Genomic DNA, 18,230 nt, shown 5'->3' on the forward strand with positions numbered 1-18,230 from the left:
CATCATGTTTGGCACTTTCTGTATCTTCACAATGCAGAGCATGTCATCATATCAGTGCAGAACAAACCTGTAAATTTTACTGGGATTACAGAGCCCCTATCCTTCATGCCACACTCCAGTAAACCAGTCACAATTAAATATTTACCTTTTCTAAACTCTAGTGGCTTAATTTTTCACTTTGCTACTCTAAAGGTTTACTATAGGAAAATTTGACATCACTGTTTCTAAACAGAGTTACCACTTACCAAGGTCAAACAAAGCATAGCGGAGACCCCCTTCATCCCTGTTTCGGTGATACTGGGTGTAGAAACAGTCTCATCTTTACACGCAGCCTTCTACCACCTGGTGTTAAGTTACTGTACATATGAAATCAGTGTGATAGTGTGGAGGGGATATCTTAAACCTGATTCTGCAGCTCCCCCCCAGTTTTCAGCACTTTATGGTGACTTTCCATTTGCTGTTTAGCTGTCTATTCTCGTACTTTACACTTCATTCTCACTGTGCACATGGCATCATTTTCAGCCACAGCAGGGAGCTCTTAAAATCCTCTATGCACTACCCGCTTCTCACCAGATACCCACGGCTCAGACAGAATCAGCATCTAGCAGGTGAACATACTGCAGGATTTAACAGCTTAGTCACCAGATATTTCTCCCCGGAGCAGGCAGAAAATAAAAAGAAGAGCGGATAACAGTTTTACATTCATCAGGTGGCCAGAGGCACAACTTTGACCTAATGATAATGGTGTAATTTGTTGAACGCATGTTTGCTCACGAAGTTTGCAATATCAGCTGAAAAGGTTATAATATCAGTGATTGCAATGTCTGCAGAACCAAAGGGAGCAAACCAAATCATTTATTGCAGGTTTAAAGATACTGAATACCCTCAGCTGTAAAAGATATTTTTCAAACTCAACTGAGTACCTCAGGTCACCTGTGTACTGCTCTTAACGACCTTTTCAGGGCATATTTTCGAAAACAAATATTTGTTTGCCATTCAGGAAATCTGCACATCATTTAAAAATGTTATAAAAAACATCTTTTTCAATTTTTTAGGCTGATGTATTTCATATTTACCCAGTGCAGGCTGAATGCACAACAGTTCTTTCCTTGTACATACTGGATAGCTGGATAGAAGTGTAACAGTAGTTCCAAACATTTAAGACAACAGCATGAATAAACGCAGTTACTGCAGTTTTGATGCCCAAATTTCAACTAAAATAAAGGAAACAAAATGCAGTCAAGATTTTATTGGTTTTTTCCCCCCCAATTAAATCAGCCACCACTGACAAACATCCATAGATTGCTCTATAAACACTCCTACCAAGATCTAAAGGTTGATTTATACTTCTGGAAAAAGCTCTACACAGACCACACTGAAGTCTTCACGCGAGCATGTAAGTACTGCTCAGCAATGCCAAGAGGCTAAATTGAATTGAGGGGCTCTACTTATCTTGTACTTGCTCAGAATAAAAGCATACATGCAAAATTACTGCAACTCTGAAAAGAAAGAGGTTGTTGGAAGAAAGATAAATAAACTGACAGCGCTATACAGTTGACAAAAAAACAACAACATGTGGTTACATTAGAAAATTAGCCGAATGGCTATTGAGTTATGAGAAAACACCATACGCCTACAGCATGATCATTCCCACCTTCCATATCTTTGAAAAACTATGGTTACAATTATCGAAAGATGCTCTACATGCTAGGCACAAGTTAGCATGTAGCTTAAGCAGCTCTGACAATATAGATTCAGTTTATTTGCATATCAGCCTTTATCTTTTTCATTGTTACTGTCTTTACAATTTACTTTCCAAAACATATTTTGTCCCGTTCGCTTACAGGATCCCTTTTGAAAACCCATCTGAGTAAGTATGACCCTAAAAGCTTAGCCTTTCGTGAGACGACGGTGGATAGCAGAGTGAGTATCAGCAGGAAGAATGAGAAAAATGTGGAATCCTGTACATTAGCATTCCACTGTGCAGCAAGTATTTGGTCACTGATAAGATAAAATATCCAAAGGTCAGTTTTAGGTTAGTAAAGGTCCTATAGGTTAAGCTGATGGATTTTGACAGCGTGCTGTATTATAGTGGGATGTGGATGATTGAGACAACTATGAGTTGTGCCTCTGGGAGAGACTTCATAGTCAAAGAATCATCAAAGTACTAAACAAACCTTGACGCTGCTGCCTGATTAAAATTTTACACACTAAAATAACATAGTGGGTGCTTTCAAAGTCACTATCAGAAATCTGTTTCCTGTGAAAATTATTAAAGTCAAAGTTTCACATTTGGCTCCTGCTCCTTCAGTCTTTGGTCAAAAAGACGCAGCAGTCTGCTCGTGTGTGATGATAGCCGTTGCTCTCATGAGCAGCTGCTAACACTTCTGCCTTGTTCAAAACATTGAGAGCTGCACTGATGAAAAGCAAAACTAAAGTGCAGGTGGAGTCACTCAAAGCCTGAAAGCGACAGGCTTACTTTCCAAATCTGCGCAGTGCAGCTACATACCAATAGCCTGATGTTTCTTAAATAATTACTTAAAAAACATAGAGCTGTTTCTTAAATAGCATTCTTTCAACGCAGGCTAAAAGTGTTTTTATACTGAAAAACTGTTGTGTTAAGAGAATGACATTTGTAACTCAATTATTTTTAATTCAATTATGTGAAGTTTCCCATTAATAGCTTGTGCACTTTGTGGGGTTTTTTAGGTTTACATGGTATATCTTATGGATTGTCTACATCTGACAAGTTTCACTGCCTTCATGCCAAGTTAAACTTAGCCTCTGGTGGTCTTGGATGACTCCCTGGTCTTAGCAAGCCAAGGAAATTAAAACTTGCCTCCTCCTTTTTGAGAGGACCCTTCAACCCACTGAGTTACTGCTTTAAATGTTTTGGGGAGTTTTTTCCCCCCTTTCCTTCAGTATTGGGTGCCGGGGATAGTTTCTTTGGCAACTTAGACATGCTCTGTCATTTTAATTAGTTTCCTTATAAAGCAAAATTCAATACAGAACATTTTCCTATTATAGGCAGCTTTTATCTAAAAGTATCATATAGTTTGTCATTTGATGTGCAGCCAAAGAAAATGAATTAATGTCAGTGCCCTTTCCAACGGGGCAAAGAGAAACACCAACTCATTTACTGAACATGGAGTCATTATTCAGAATTAAACTGAACTATTTAAATAGCCTCACTTTCACAAACACTGTTAAACTATACACCAGAAAACTGTAGAAAAAAAATAATAAAAATAAATAAATAAATCACATGAATAATGAAATTTTATTTGTATGTAATTCCAAAACTAAACAAATTATTAACATTATTAACTGTTCTTATTAGCTATTAATACTTTTATTTATAATTTTGATTTGTACAGTTTAGTTATATAGCGTGTTATATGGCTTTCTTTTTGTGCTTACTAGATCAAAACCACATATGGCCATAAAAGTACAGCATATGTACAGTGTAAGATAGGGAAATTTGTTTTTCCACCAAATTACCCGACATTACACACTACTTAAAATTATTTACAGTTTAATGGTTTCTTCATTCCTGTAAAAACATGAATTATTAGCCCCTCATTCTACCTCATCTAAGTAGATAAATATATAGTCCTTAACAAATTTATTAGACCACCACCCAATGTAAGGTTTTTGCCATGGCTGGCCGATATATGTGTGTGTGTTTGTCTGTGTGTGTGAGAGTTCACGTGGGTGTGTTTAGTTCATTTCCAGCAGCAGGCCAGCAGGCCCTGCAGTATGTGACCTGGTGCTCTCTACAAATGCGCCTGTTAAACCTGATGCAGACGGACGAAGACCTTTTAGGCCTGTGCAGAACCAGCACACATCTCTCCTTCTGGTCAAGCTGATGGCAGCAGTGGCAGCATCGGTGTTTTCTGCCACCATTGCTCCGGGTCTTTCTTATTCTCTGATCACGAATGAAATGACCCCTCAGCCAAGATGCATGCTTATCTTTGGCTGTGAAAGCAGCCAGGTGCATAAACACACTAACAACAGTTTGTTTTTGAATACAGCAAAAGCAAGAGGCCATGTTTTGACTGAAGCATGTCTTCAAAGACACATCAAACGCATCCCTCCAAGATGACCTTTTTCACCCCCCAAACGATCAGTGCATGTTTAGAGATTTACACACTCTCTCTCAGATGCGCGCACGCACACACACACACACACACACACACACACACACACACACTTATGCTCTTTTAATCTATTTATCTCTTTCTCTCAAACACACTCACACATCACATATTCAAAGCCTGGGTATTTTGGTTTCAAATTTGTTTATATTTCATATGTTTTGTTGTGATTCTCTTTTGTTGTTGAAGTTATCAGTGGTGTTGCAGTTTGCATAATAAATGTTTCCACTGAATGAACCAAATGCTGATTTGAAAATTGTTTCACACACACATCCATACAAATGGGGCTCCCTCCCTCCATTGGGGCTCCCTGGTGGTCACACAGCTCCATAATATAACTGGCAAAAGTACAAGAATTTCATGGACTGTCCTACAACAGTAAGAAGTTTGTACCTGGTGGAATGCAGTAAAAATGTCAAATATCACTGCTTTTCTTCAAAATAAAATGCTGACTTAACAGAATACATGTTTTTGTGCTGCATTGGCAGAAAGACTTAAAAAAAGTGATTTCAGTAAAGTGAATGGGGCACAAAGGTGTCGAGAGGGAGTATCTGGCACTACACAAAAAATAATAATACAAACAAATCAGTTTTGTTGCTGATCGCTGACATATCCAAGACTCTAATCACCAGCAATGTTCCATCCCCATCCTACTTATTATATAAAAAAATAATTGTTTGTTTGTAAGTTTTTTCAACAAATACTGAATAATTCACATGTGTAAAATCAAATGGCATTTAAAGTGTTAAAATCCTATAAATGATTTAATGTCATCATTTTGAAGAGGGCTCAAGTTATTTAAGTGATTTATGGGGAAAAAAGCAGAAAAAAATATTGTTGTATCAGGATCTTATGATAGACTTTGTGCATGTACATTTTTGTTCATGAAGGTGTTGAAAAGGTGCAACATGCATCAACAGAGTAGGGCTGGCATGTAGGAGTAAAAGACACTAGTTTTCAAAAGATTTTACTAAAAAGCAGATTTCCTGCAAAAAGTCCAAGCCACAAGCTATAGCACAGCCAAAGTTATCGGCAAATCAAAAAAAAAGTTTTAAAAAAATGAAGAGGGCATAAGGGTTAATATAACAAATTAATGCCTTCGAGAAGCACTTCTTCCAATTAAATAAGATAAAGAAACCAACCAGAAAGTGAGCCGAAGCCACTGAGTGGGGCGTTAAAGACTGTCTGGGGATGCAACCTTATAACCATGGGCTGGAAACACTCAGCTACAACACTCATAGCAAAAGAATGAATCACTTGTGTATCCCACAGCAAACAGTGAGGAGATTTCTCCTGGGGTAGCTTTCTGCAGTGTCAGTAAATGAAATCAAATTTAAGGAAAAAATACACACAGGGTTGTGACCAATATAAAGATGTGCTTTTGGATCTTACAGCAGCTTTTGACACAGTAGATCACAATATTTTGATTTACCGTCTAGAACATCATGTTGGAATTAGAGGCACTGCCTTGGAGTGGTTTAGGTCATACCTCTCTGATAGAAGTTTTTCCGTTTCACTTGGTGAATTTCATTCATCTTCTGCCCTTCTCCCATGTGGTGTACCTCAAGGATCCATCCTTGAGCCCCTTCTTTTTAGTATTTATTTACTTCCCCTTGGCCATATTATTAAAAAACATAAAGTTTCATTTCATTTTTATGCAGATGATTGTCAAATTTATCTACCGCTGAAACACAATGACCTTAACCCCTTCAGGCCTATTTTAGAATGTCTTAAGGATATCAGAGCATGGCTGGCTCTGAATTTTTTAAACTTCAATGAAAAGAAGACTGAAGTCATTATATTTGGGCCGAATGGACCTGGTGTCCCTCCATCTGACTTGGGTCCTCTTGCATCGTGTGTCAAATCAATTGTCACCAACCTCGGAGTAAAATTTGACACAGCTCTTAAAATGGACAAACAGGTAAATACAGTGGTGAGAAAAAGCTTTTTTCAGTTGAGGCAGCTCTCTAAAGTAAAACCTTTTATTTCTTTTTGTGACTTGGAGAGAGTTCTGCACGCATTTGTGACTACTCGACTTGATTATTGTAATGGACTTTATATTGGTATTGATCAGGCCTCACTATCACGCTTGCAGATGGTCCAGAATGCTGCTGCGCGCCTGTTGACAGGGACACGTAAACGTGAGCACATTACCCCTGTTCTTGCCTCCTTACACTGGTTGCCTGTCCATTTTAGAATTCATTTAAAAATTTTACTGCTTGCTTTTAAAGTCTTAAATGGCCTGGCTCCTTCTTACCTGTCAGACCTTCTACACCGATACACTCCACAAAAGTCTCTCAGATCATCTGACCAGTCACTCCTTGCTGTCCCCATGTCAAGACTGAAACACCGAGGGGACCGAGCTTTCGCTGTTGTGGCCCCCAAACTTTGGAACAAACTGCCCCTCCATATTAGGTCAGCCCCAACACTTGAAAGCTTTAAATCATTTTTAAAAACACATTTTTTTTCAAAGGCTTTTTAGGAGTATTATCAGAGTCAGTTTGTAGTCAGTTTTTAGTCAGCTGTTGGTCATTCTTAATCTTTTTACTTTCTTAATCTTATTTATTGTATATCTTATTGTTTATTTTACTCATGTTTTGGAAAGCACTTTGGTCAACTTTGTTGTTTTTAAAAGTGCTATATAAATAAAGTTGGATTGGATTGGATGTGCCAGCAAAAACAGAATACATAACAAAGTGCAGAAAACGTTGATCTGACCAATGTGGTGTAATAGTTTTGACAAACAGGAAGACTCTTAATCACCAGTATAAATTTATGTTAATCTTTCACTAAAAGTCCTAAAAATAGGCAAAGAGATAAGCCGCATCACAACAAAACATGACGGCAGCGAGGCAGAAACCGCAAGCCAGATAGATGTCTTTAAAATGCCTCATTGGATTGGTGGTTCTGGAGGAAGTTACTGGTGAAAGAAGGGCTGGATTCAAGAGAGAACAGAATGTTCCCAAGTGTTATTCATACACAAGAGAATATTTAACTGGACATATTTTATTGAGTTATATTAATACCAGTGTACTTATTTAATCTATTAGTTATTTCTGTTCTGTTTATCATCATTTTTAGCTGCTGTAACAAAGGAATTTCCCAGTGTCTCTTTTTAAGTCCTTACTCTGCTGAAGTAGCTTTGCGTGATTCACAGTTCAAAATAATCCTTATTTATCTGATTCTATAGTAGAGTTTAATGCAACCCCTCAGTCTGTCACCTATCAAAAACCTAGATTTAAAGATTCCAGCTACAGTAGCCGCTAAATGCCGAACATCTCTGCGCACTGTTCACCTGCTAGCCCACTCAGCAGGTGTCCACATTTATTTACTCTTGAAGAGGCAGTAAAATTTTATGAAGCAGCCCGATACAATTCATTGAGTGAAGCTCACATCTGTCTGATGACAGCAATGGCGAGGTGAGTTGTTGGGGATATCCTGAACTTTTCTGTCTGTAAGTCCTGCTCTTTTGTTCACCGTTAGCCTCTGTTAGCTGCTGTTCGCCGCTGTTCGCCGGCATTACTGAAATTTTGAATAAATGCTCATACAATGTGAGAATATAATCAAACTGTGTATCAGAGGGCAAGTAGCCTGAGCTTTAGGTTTACAAGAATAACTTACACATATGCCTCATTATTTGATGTTTGAGGAGTTTTTGCACGTGTGTGTGTGTGTGTAATTAAACAATTCTTACCTATGGAATAAGGTCTACAACGGGGGTAGGCAACTCCAGGCCTCAAGTGCTGGTGTCCTGCAGGTTTTAGATATCACCCTGGGTCAACACACCTGAATCAAATGATTAGTTTATAACCTCTGGAGAACTTCAAGACGAGATGAGGAGGTAATTTAGCCATTTAAATCAGCTGTGTTGGATTAAGGATACATCTAAAACCTGCAGGACACCGGCACTCGAGGCCTGGAGTTGCCTACCCCTGGTCTACAGACTAATGCACCTACATTTGAACTCACATTTGTAAATTATTGGTCAGATTTTGAGATCATGGATTTTAGTATTCCCCTTTTTGTAAAAAAAAAAAAAAAAAAAAAAAAGAGTAAGTGAATATAGGAAAATATTAGGACATAAATCATTAGAAAAAAATTGATTCATGGCCTCCCTATAAATCATTCAACAGAGTTCTCACCAACTATAATCCAAATTTGCACCTCGCGTTGAAAAGGGAAGGAATTTAGTCTTAGGTTTAGACTTTTTCCTAAAACTTTAAATCACTTGATTGTTTTGAATGGATGGAGCTTGTCTTGACTCGGCAAGTCTCGGGCCGCTGTGAAAGAAATTATAATACTGAGCTTCCACATCAACTCATCTCCAGACTCCTTAAACTCATCTATAAATAATCGTTGAATGCTATGAAAAGTGGACCATTTGGGACCATTTTATCAAATTATATATCTGTATCTCATATGCACTCAGCTAAAAAAAAAAAAAAAATCTCCATTTAACATTTATATATTCTTAAAAAAACCTTCCTTTTTTTCTCAAAATAAAAGATATCCTCCATGCCAGTGTGTGTTTATATAAAGGGGTTTCTGTGGATTGTGGCCGCCTTACAAGATTGAAGAGACAAATTAGCTGAGACAGCTGTGGAAAAAATCCTGTTCACAGATTGCCAAAATCCAGAGGCACATTCTTGTTCAGTATATTTGGGGAGATAAACTCCAAATATAAACCTCTCTGGGGGGCGGTACATGTTACACATGCACGTACATAGTCATCATCCCCTTCTGTAACATGACAACCACAACACAAGAATATGCAGGCAAAGGATGAGCAAGCTTCTGTTTTTAACTGTGTGATTCTTGTACTCATTTTAAGGATTACAAACTCCATAACCAAAAACAAAAAATGCATGCCAGTGTTACAGTCGGAAAAAATAAATAGATCACATTGTTTGTGGTCTTTATTGTCTAGAAGGAATGTACACAGCTGAGGCACCAACTTCCTGACAACGAAAAGCGAAATAATAATCAAAAAACGGCAGTGCACAAAAAATTTGTTTTCGCTGTTAACAAACCACACTGAGCCATAATTGTTCACAAAAGAGAGCAAGGAGAAATATAATTAATTAACTGTTAATGAGCTTAAGTGTTCAGCGAGACCTGCTTTGGTAAATATGACATAGAAAGTAAATACTGAACGTTTTATGATCCATGCCCTGTGAATTTCTTTATTTGGTAACCTGCTGATAGGAAGGCATCTTTCACAACAACTTCAGCTCCGTTTCATCCAGTAAACTGCAACAGACTCACTTTAGTGATTGACTGAATCCATGAAAGTAATTTTTACCATTATAAGCAATGATGAGCTGTTCTCTGGCACCTGAGAACCAGATTAAAGGCAAAAGGCTCCAGCCAAGGATGATGTCTGCTGACTCAACAGTGTCTGAAGCACATATAAGATATAGGTCCATAATCCCCAGACCTTGTTTTTAACAGATGTGCTTCCTATCAAGGATTTATTCCCTGTGAAACTGTTGGTTATTTTCTGTAACTGAGAGATGGATTCGGCAGTGAAATTCAGAGACGCTCACCTCTATTGTATAAGAAGTGAAAGAAAAATATCACAGACCAAATAAATCTGCAGTAAAACTGCAAAACCTGAACTACCAGCAAGGTGACGAGAAACTATTGATCAGTTAGATAAAGGCAGTGGATTTATGACTCACTGTGTTTTGATCCATTAACAGATATGTTCAGTTAAGATAGAACTAATTTGCAAAGAGATTAGAAGTTAGAATTAAGCCAGAACTGGGTTTTGATTGTGTGGATACAATGTGACAAGACACATAATCAACTAATCAGTCTAATCAAATTACGATGGTTGGGTATGCAGTACCCACAATCTCATCAGATAAGCTTGTGAGATACAGAAACAGCACTCTTAGTGGCTATGTTGGGTATATTGTACAGCATTGGACCCCCCTTTGCCTTCAGAACTACCTTGTTCAACAAGGCGCTGGAAACATTCCTCATGTCCACATGGACATGATGGCATCACACAGTTGCTGCAGATTTGTTGGCTGTACATCCATGGTGATAATCTGTTACTGATATCCTGCTGGAAGTAGCCATCAGAAAACGGGTACACTATGGTCAAAAAGAGATGGACATCAGCAGCAGCAACAGTTGGGCCGTTCTTCTCTGGCCTCTGACATCAGCAAGGCATTTTCACACAGAGAACGGCTGCTCACTGGATATTTTCTTTCTATTTTCTGAAGTACTCAGATCAGCCTGTCTTACACCAACAACCATGCTACGTTGAAAGTCACTTAAATTACCTTTCTTCCTCATTCTGATGCTCGATTTAAACTTCTGCAGGTCATCTTCACCATGTTTACATGCCTAAATGCACTGAGTTGATGCCATGCGATTTCCTGGTTAGATATTTGCATGAACTAGCTGTCAATATATGTAATATATGTATCTAATATATTGGCCAATGAATGTCTAAAAATAAGTTTTAAAAAAGACAAATGTACACACAACTAGAAAGTTCCCATTAGAATGCAGACAGGAGCAAGTGTGTTCTGCAAGCAATCCTTTTTAACTAAATAATTAATAGCTGCCTATATTTAAGCCAAGCTTGATGAACATAAACCTCACGTGCCAATCTATTTAGGCATAAAGCCCAGAGAGCAGACCCTTCATTGTAACATTAACTAATTAAATTCCCTGTTGCAACTTATTGCATACATTTGAAAAGTTGTTAAACGTCAAAACGCAATACACTAGTAGGCTTATGACCACACAATGACACAAGGAGAAAATGACAATTCAAATGTTACAACTACAAAGCAAAACAACTATAAAACAAGCCTTTTAAGAACACAAATGATCACACAAGCTGTAAACTGCAATATCCTGGAGGCTGACATTTCAGATGCCATACAGGCTCAGCAAAACATGGCATCATCATAACAGGCAGTGATTATGGAAAAACCTTCTGTAACCATTGCCTTCATCACTTGCTTCACAGACAGAAGGTTGATGACCTCCTTTTAGCAGGGCAGCCCATCATCAGGGTGCCCCAAACCAGATCAAAAGGCTCACTAATAAAACAAGAGGGCTTTTGTCACTTCCTCATTACCTGCATACCATGTTATGTGATCAATCACCTTAGTTTCCACAGCTGACATAAGTAATAACCGCTCTCTCTCTCTCTCTCCCTCTGTCTGTGTGTGTGTGTGTGTGTGTGTGTGTGGTAACCACACCTTACCTTTCAGGGGTGGGATCTTCTCCATCCCAGACTTCTGGCCTGGCACACCTGCGGTAATCAACTCACCTGGTGATCATCTGGTGATCAGTCGGCTCCCTTCAGATACTGAGGACGTTATTTCAATTGTTGCCATCCCACTATTTTTTTTTATAAATAAATAATGTTTAGGGTTTTACATGTTGCTTATCTTTGTATTATAGTTCTACATTCTTGATATTTGACTTTCGGTTATTTCTTAGTGTTTTTGCACCTTGCTTATTTCCTTATCTTAAACTAGTTTAAGGTAAAGAAATAAGAAACTTTTGGAGTTATCATTTATGTGCTCCTGTTTTATAGGTTTGTTTTTTCTTTTTCTGTTTCCATTCTGTTCCTCTAGTCTGGTCTCTGTTTGTCTTCTGTCTGATTCAGGTTCCTATGTGTTCTTCTCAGTCTTAGTGATTTCCTGTTTTATTCTGATAATGCACATAGGATTAGAGACTTCAGTTACATTTGGCCGTGTTCCCCAGGTGTCTCCACTCTGCCCTTATATTTAAACCCTCATTTGGCTTTTGTTGCATCCTCCCTCATAGCTGTGTCCTTCCTCGTGTGTGTTTCCTGTGATGCATTATAATTGGATCGTTTACTCCTGACCTGTTTTTCTTGTATTCTGTGACAGCTCAGCAAGAAAACTGTTTAGTTTTTAAAGCGGAGTTTTACCTCGGGCTTCTGGAGTCCTGCATTTGGGTCCTAACCTGCCAGCCACACTTTCAGCTTGACAGTTAATCCATAGCTGACACCTTTATAATAACAACAGGTTCTTTGACTTGGTAGATGTGTGCGCACTAGCTACAATACTTTATTAAGCTTCAGTCCTTGGTTGCATGTTTATAGCTAAATTGCCCTAAGAATATATTTGCTCAATTAATACAATACTGCAGTCTTCCCCATCACCTTCATGGCAGACCACACCAGCTTAAGTTTATCTCTGACTTCAGGTCTAGTGGGCTGTAGTTACAGTTAAAAACAATGAAATTGTGCTGAGGGGAAACAGTAACAAGCAGATTTCAGTGTTAAAGTAAAATAGAAAGGCTTTTTTATGCATTTACAAAGGCTTAATGACTTTGATGAAAGACCAGATGCAACACTGATGTGAAATATGCTCTCCATCAATTTCAATTAGTCATAGTTAAAGATATCTAGATAAAAGCAGCAGGAGCTTTAAATACAAAAGCCATCCACACGTTACTGAACTTGACTTTACTGAACAGTGGGTTTTGATGTGAATTCCATCTTATCTTTGTGGAGGTTCCTGTCGTCTCCTGTGAGCAATAAACTGTGAGAAAATGTTTTTTCTATATATAAGAGATTTGAGCATGTTCCATATTATTTTAAGCGTCTTTTAAATTGAACAGCAGAGCCATTACACGCATACCATCCTGCTTTGAATCAAAACAGTTATCACTGAATCATGTTTCCTCTGACCCACAGCCAGTTTCAATGAGAAACTCACAAAGCACTTGACTCTCCTTTCCATTAGTTAAACTGTAACACAGTAATGTTGTATACAGAACGTGGAAGAAATTAGTGATAAATGGCATTACATATGCTTTCCTTCCTGACTGCTGCAACATGGATGTGATGGGTCAGTGCTGCATTTTCTATGGTCAGACTGTTTACACAGGCTGAATGTGACTGTGGTTTTAAGGCCCACATTAATCACCCCCTATGTCCATTCAGGGCCTTGAGTGACCTTGCATTGTTGGACTAAATGAGGAGAGTACAGGAAAGAAGACAAAAAAGCCTCCTGCTGCACTCTGTCCTGATTTCACACAGCTAATGTCAATGCTTTAAGGGCACTTCCACGCAGGAGTCAGAGATGGTCAGCTGTGAATGCCCTAATTCATTTAAACCACCAAAGTACAAAAAAGGGAATTGTACAGGGCTTAAAATTCCTGCTGTTCTGCTAGTTTCTCAGTCATAAGTGATAATGAAATAAAGATGAGTAAACGGCACTTTGATTTTCTAATAGGTCATTATAAATTTCTAGTCATTCCTCATTAAAGGTTAAAATAAGTTTTGTTTATTCAGCATTTTTTGCTAGACTTGCTTACTCTGAGTGAGAGCTCGGGCACCGGCGTGCAGCCTCAGGAGAATCAGAGCTTAGCTCCGTCCCCAGTTGCCCTTTGTCACATGTTGCACACAGCGGGAGATCGTGCATCAGATGTGTTCTCCCTGCTGAAGCAGACCGTGCAGACGGCAGGACTCATGACGCCCACTTGGTCACTGTGAATTCTCTGGACAGTTTCCTGTACTATTCTTACATGGGATCAATTGTACATCACACAGACTTGTTCCTGGGGGACTGGCAACATAAAGACTGTGTAATGTCCACTCAATGAGTTGGGATATTTGTGTTCTCACCTGCTCCTCTGAGGAATTTTCTGGAAAGCTTCCCAGTTGCAGTGCTTTCTGTGAGTGTAAAAGCCTGGTGCTTTAATCACTCACAGAAATCTCACAAATTAACAGTGTACTTCAACATGTTAACACATTAACCATTACAAGCGGGGCCAAAGACTAGAGTCCACTGGTGTCCATAATTTCCTCCAAAGAAACTCAAACAGGAAATTTGTGTCTCGTCTGCATATTAAATAGTCACTGATCCAAATGGTTACAACCACTACAGTGAAGGCAGAGACTTGTGGGCTTCTAGTCCACAAGTATGTGGCAAACTGTGAGCACTGGATGGTCAAGCAAAGCCATGGCCTTTTTGGCAGAACCAGTCAAGTTTTCACATGGGAAGCTGGTCACAGCGGTCTCTTGCTGGGACTTTGGAGGAAGACAGGGAGAGACAGGAAGCCACAAATGAGAACAGAAGCTGTTTATATGGCCTTATGCATACCAGGCTGTCCATGTACATGCTTGGTCTACCCTTTAGGGCAAGTGGTCAAATGCCCCTGGGCCATGGACCACTGTTAAAGATTAAACACATACCCAGATAATGTGATTTTTGTCCCTCTGGGTATTCAAACTCTGCAGGTGAAATCAAACTTTAGATCCCCACAGCACATTTGTGCCCAAGAACCTTTGCACTCGTGTAGCTGTTAACAACAAAGTGCTCCAGACTGACCTTCTTGTTAAGACAAAAATATATTTGTGGCATTAAAGACTTACCTGGAGCATCAAGGACACAATAACCTTTCTTAATTTAATGTGTTCATATGAACAGAAAGCCAAAGAGCACCTTTTACTGGCCCAATAATGCCCCCTTCTATAAGTGGATAAGTAGAGATCACATTGTTGTGCATGTGCATGCACTTTCAAGCAGTAGGGAACACATTCTGAGCAAACGGATCATCAGTCACGCCGACCTCTTCAAGCTGTTAAAATATCAACTTCATGTCATATACACAGATGTTTTAGCAGCATAAGAATTTCCGTAGTTTTTGAGGCCGGATGCTGCTCCAGTATCTCTTGGTCTTGAGGGAATCCAAACTGATATATCCCTCGAGGTTGTATTTTTCAGCAGTAGTCATTGAGGTTGAAAGGGTGCTGTAAAATATATCTGTAAAGGCGCTTCTTGTTGTGGATCACATGAAATAAATCATAGAAAAGTTAAGATTGTCTTAAAAATTTCAGAATGATGCGATCCTCCCCTGAATTGTCAAGGCCAAAACATGGCTCATTGCAACCGAGTCGGCAAACATTTATCAGACTTAACTGAGACAAGCAGAGAAAGGGGAAAAAAACCAAACACAACGAGCCGCAGTGCAGCAGCTGCCATGGGTCTGCTGAGTTCAGTCAACCACGGGGACTGTGGTCTGCAAGCAATTACCGCTGGCTCACACTGACACTAAAATTACAACCATTACATTACTACACTTTGGTCTAGAATAGGAGATCCCTGTAGATTTTGAGCATGGTAATTAAGTTTGCTCCCTCCTACTAATGTTTACCAATTGCAGAGTGCCAGATTAGATATGAACAAACGTTTATATATTTTAAATACGTTTACAAGGCTTGTCTCTTTTAGAGATCTTTAAAATCACTCACTAATGATAGTCAATGATATGGAATAAATACTTCCAACTGTGTGTAATTCGGGGATTTCATAACCAGTTTAGATAGCTGACAAATTGCACTGACGACCAACTTGCAGTGGTACAATATAACAATGTCAAAGTAACTGACCTTTGTTGCAGGGGTGGTAAGGAGTGTCTCAATAAGTTCTCTCATTTGACATTTGTGTGATGGTTTGAGGCAGTAAAAATTTCCCTCAGGTTTTCAGTTAGTTTGGCTCCTGGTCATAATCGTTAAACCATTCAGGAAAGTCTTTGGACACCTTCTTCATTTTGTTTCTGTAATCATTTCCTCATTTTCAATTTACAACCTCCCTGTTTGTGTGTCTGTCTGCGTGCGTCTGTGGAGATGAATAACAGCAGAAGTCCTTAAAAGCAGGTGGTCTTTATTATCTGAGAAAACATTCAAGTGAGTCTAATGTGAAATTGCACTGTTAGTGTAGGCCTTTCTCACAGCTGACACTTGACTGGTCGTGATAGGAAAAGAACAGGTGTTACTAATAAAATGTGTGATGGCTCTGCTTGATTCGAGTGTCACAGCCTTGACAGTGTGAGAGTTGCCAATAGCAGCACCCTGACAGTGAAACGGTTTACATTGTAACTTGTCAAAATGCCTTCAAAAAAGGCTTTCACACTGTACCTCTTTTAGGAAGAAGTTTGTGTCGCTATAGAAAAAGAGGCTGTTGAACCGAAGCTGTTCAAAGTTAGTTTCTGTGTAGAGTAATGAGCTCTTTGGCTAGAAAGAAAAATAAATTATAAAGGGGTTGTGTTTTAGCTCGCAATAGCAAGGACATGAAGAAATGGTTACGATACACTCTAATCTTCATATCTTATCAGCCAATCACATGGCAGCAATTCAATGCATTTAGCCATTTTTATGCCAATAGTTATCTGGGTGAAATTGCCTTGTTGATGCCAGGTCAGAGGACAATGGCTAGACTGTTTTGAATTGATAAGAAGGCAATAGTAAGGACTGCAGAAGAGCAGCTCTGAACACACAGCATATCAAATCTTGAAGCAGATGGGCTACAGCAGCAGGAGACAACACCGGATGCCATTTCTGTTGGCTCAGAATGGAAAGCTACAGTTTTCACTGCTCACCAAAACTGGACAACAGAAGACTGGAAAAATTTTGCCTGGTCTGATAAAGCTCGATTTCTGACCCTACCACCCTCGATAGTAGGGTCAGAATTTGGCATAAATAACATGAAAGCATGGATCCATCCTGCTTTGCATCAGTTGTTCAGGCTGCCCACGGTGTAGTGATGTGGGGATCCTTGTTAATACTAATTGAACATGATTTAAATGCCACATTCTACTCAAGCATTGTTGCTGATCATGTCCATTCATCTTCTAATGGCTCCAAGATAGCATGCCATGTTAAGAAACAAAAAGTACGAGACTGGTTTTCTGAACATGACAGCGAGTTCACCGTCACTCTCACCAGATCTTGGACGGATAGAGCAGATTTGGGATGTGATGGAACGAGAGATGCATATGGATATTCAGCCAACAAATCTGTAGCAACTGTCATGCAATATGAACTAAAATCTCTGAGGAATGTTTGCAGCAACTTGTAGAATCAATGCCATCAGAATTGAAGGCAGTTCTGAAGGCAAAAGGGGGTCAAACCTGGTAATGGGAAGGTGTACACAATTCACAGTGAGTACACTTTCAGTCCTTTTTTTAAAAAATATATATCATAATATATGCAATGTATAGTATGAGTGGTTTTCATCAAAAAGCTGTTCAGAGGTCAGAAGCCCAGATCAAACAGAAAACACTTGCGTCAAAGCAGGTGGGTCGGCCTGCTGCTCATCACGGTGGTTTCAGCTCAGAGCCTTGTGTCTGACCGATCACACAGTCCCTGATTACCTGTGTCTTTAGAGCATTTAATATATTCGTCTTTTTCAGTTTAATGTCAGTTGGCATTAAACAATTTCCCTATCTTGCCAAAATATATTTCAAGAGTTTTTCACCAAACTTTAAAGCAAGCAATAGCAATATGTGATTAATCCTTTTATTGCTCAAAAAGTCATGGCTAACACGCTGTCAGTGGAAATGAATCCCAACTTATTGAGCTTTTACACTGCAGCTCACCAAAAGAACCAATGTTCCTTGAAATTAGTATCACGCAGGCCATTGATCCATTACCTGAGCGAAAATTGAATGGCACATTTTCATTCCAATAAAAAAAACGTATAAAGAGTATTTACCAAAAAGGTGCGACTTAAAAGAAGACAGTATGACAAAGGAGGATGAAATAAAAAGAGACCCTATCTGAAAGCTTGACTGTATTTTTTATTAGGTTTTGGTGAAGTAAATGACATTGTATGCTTTTTTTCTGCTTCAAAAGCTCAGTGGGGCTTTAAATAGACATGCTTTCAGCCAGTGTTCCTGATATAAGATACTTCTAAGGACTGAAGGACAAACAGAATATCTCAGTCTTCTGAAAATTAAATTCAATCTGCAATAAAATAGGATTAGCTGACAAATTATTAAGTATAATTAGATCTATGCTGTGTTAAAATTGAGAAAACTAAATTAGAACAGCACGCTGCTTTAACGTCCATTCATTAAAAGATTGTTACATTTTTAAAAAGTACATTTTCCAGCAGTAAAATTCCAATATTACAGTCGTGCAGTAAATATGAAGGCACGTCCAAGAACAGCTCCGTCCAAAGGTAACAAAATCAATTGAGCAGCACCGCTAAAACTCACACCTCGTATCTGGTTTGTTTAATACGTCCAAAAAACCTAAATTTGAAAAACGGCATTTTTCTGTCG

The 18,230-nt window shown here is 38.9% G+C and overlaps 1 protein-coding gene across 7 annotated transcripts in view; it reads right to left on the minus strand.

The window, feature by feature from the left end:
* The window catches only part of LOC102075574 (hepatitis A virus cellular receptor 1 homolog), a 65,363-nt gene that overhangs the window by 21,204 nt on the left and 25,929 nt on the right, over window positions 1-18,230 (minus strand). For 2 of the 7 annotated variants that reach the window (XM_005467813.4, XM_025897098.1), the window contains exon 1: window positions 15,556-15,823. The exons of 3 other annotated variants lie outside the window; for them this stretch is intronic. The gene's annotated coding sequence lies outside the window, so the exon portion shown is untranslated. Of the gene's footprint in view, window positions 1-245; window positions 691-11,388; window positions 14,194-15,555; window positions 15,824-18,230 lie in introns of those variants that run through there. 2 more of the 7 variants (XM_019367188.2, XM_019367194.2) reach the window with 2 other exon arrangements.

The sequence above is a fragment of the Oreochromis niloticus genome, linkage group LG2, assembly GCF_001858045.2.
Source record: "Oreochromis niloticus isolate F11D_XX linkage group LG2, O_niloticus_UMD_NMBU, whole genome shotgun sequence".
In the NCBI taxonomy this organism is placed as follows: Eukaryota; Metazoa; Chordata; class Actinopteri; order Cichliformes; family Cichlidae; genus Oreochromis; species Oreochromis niloticus.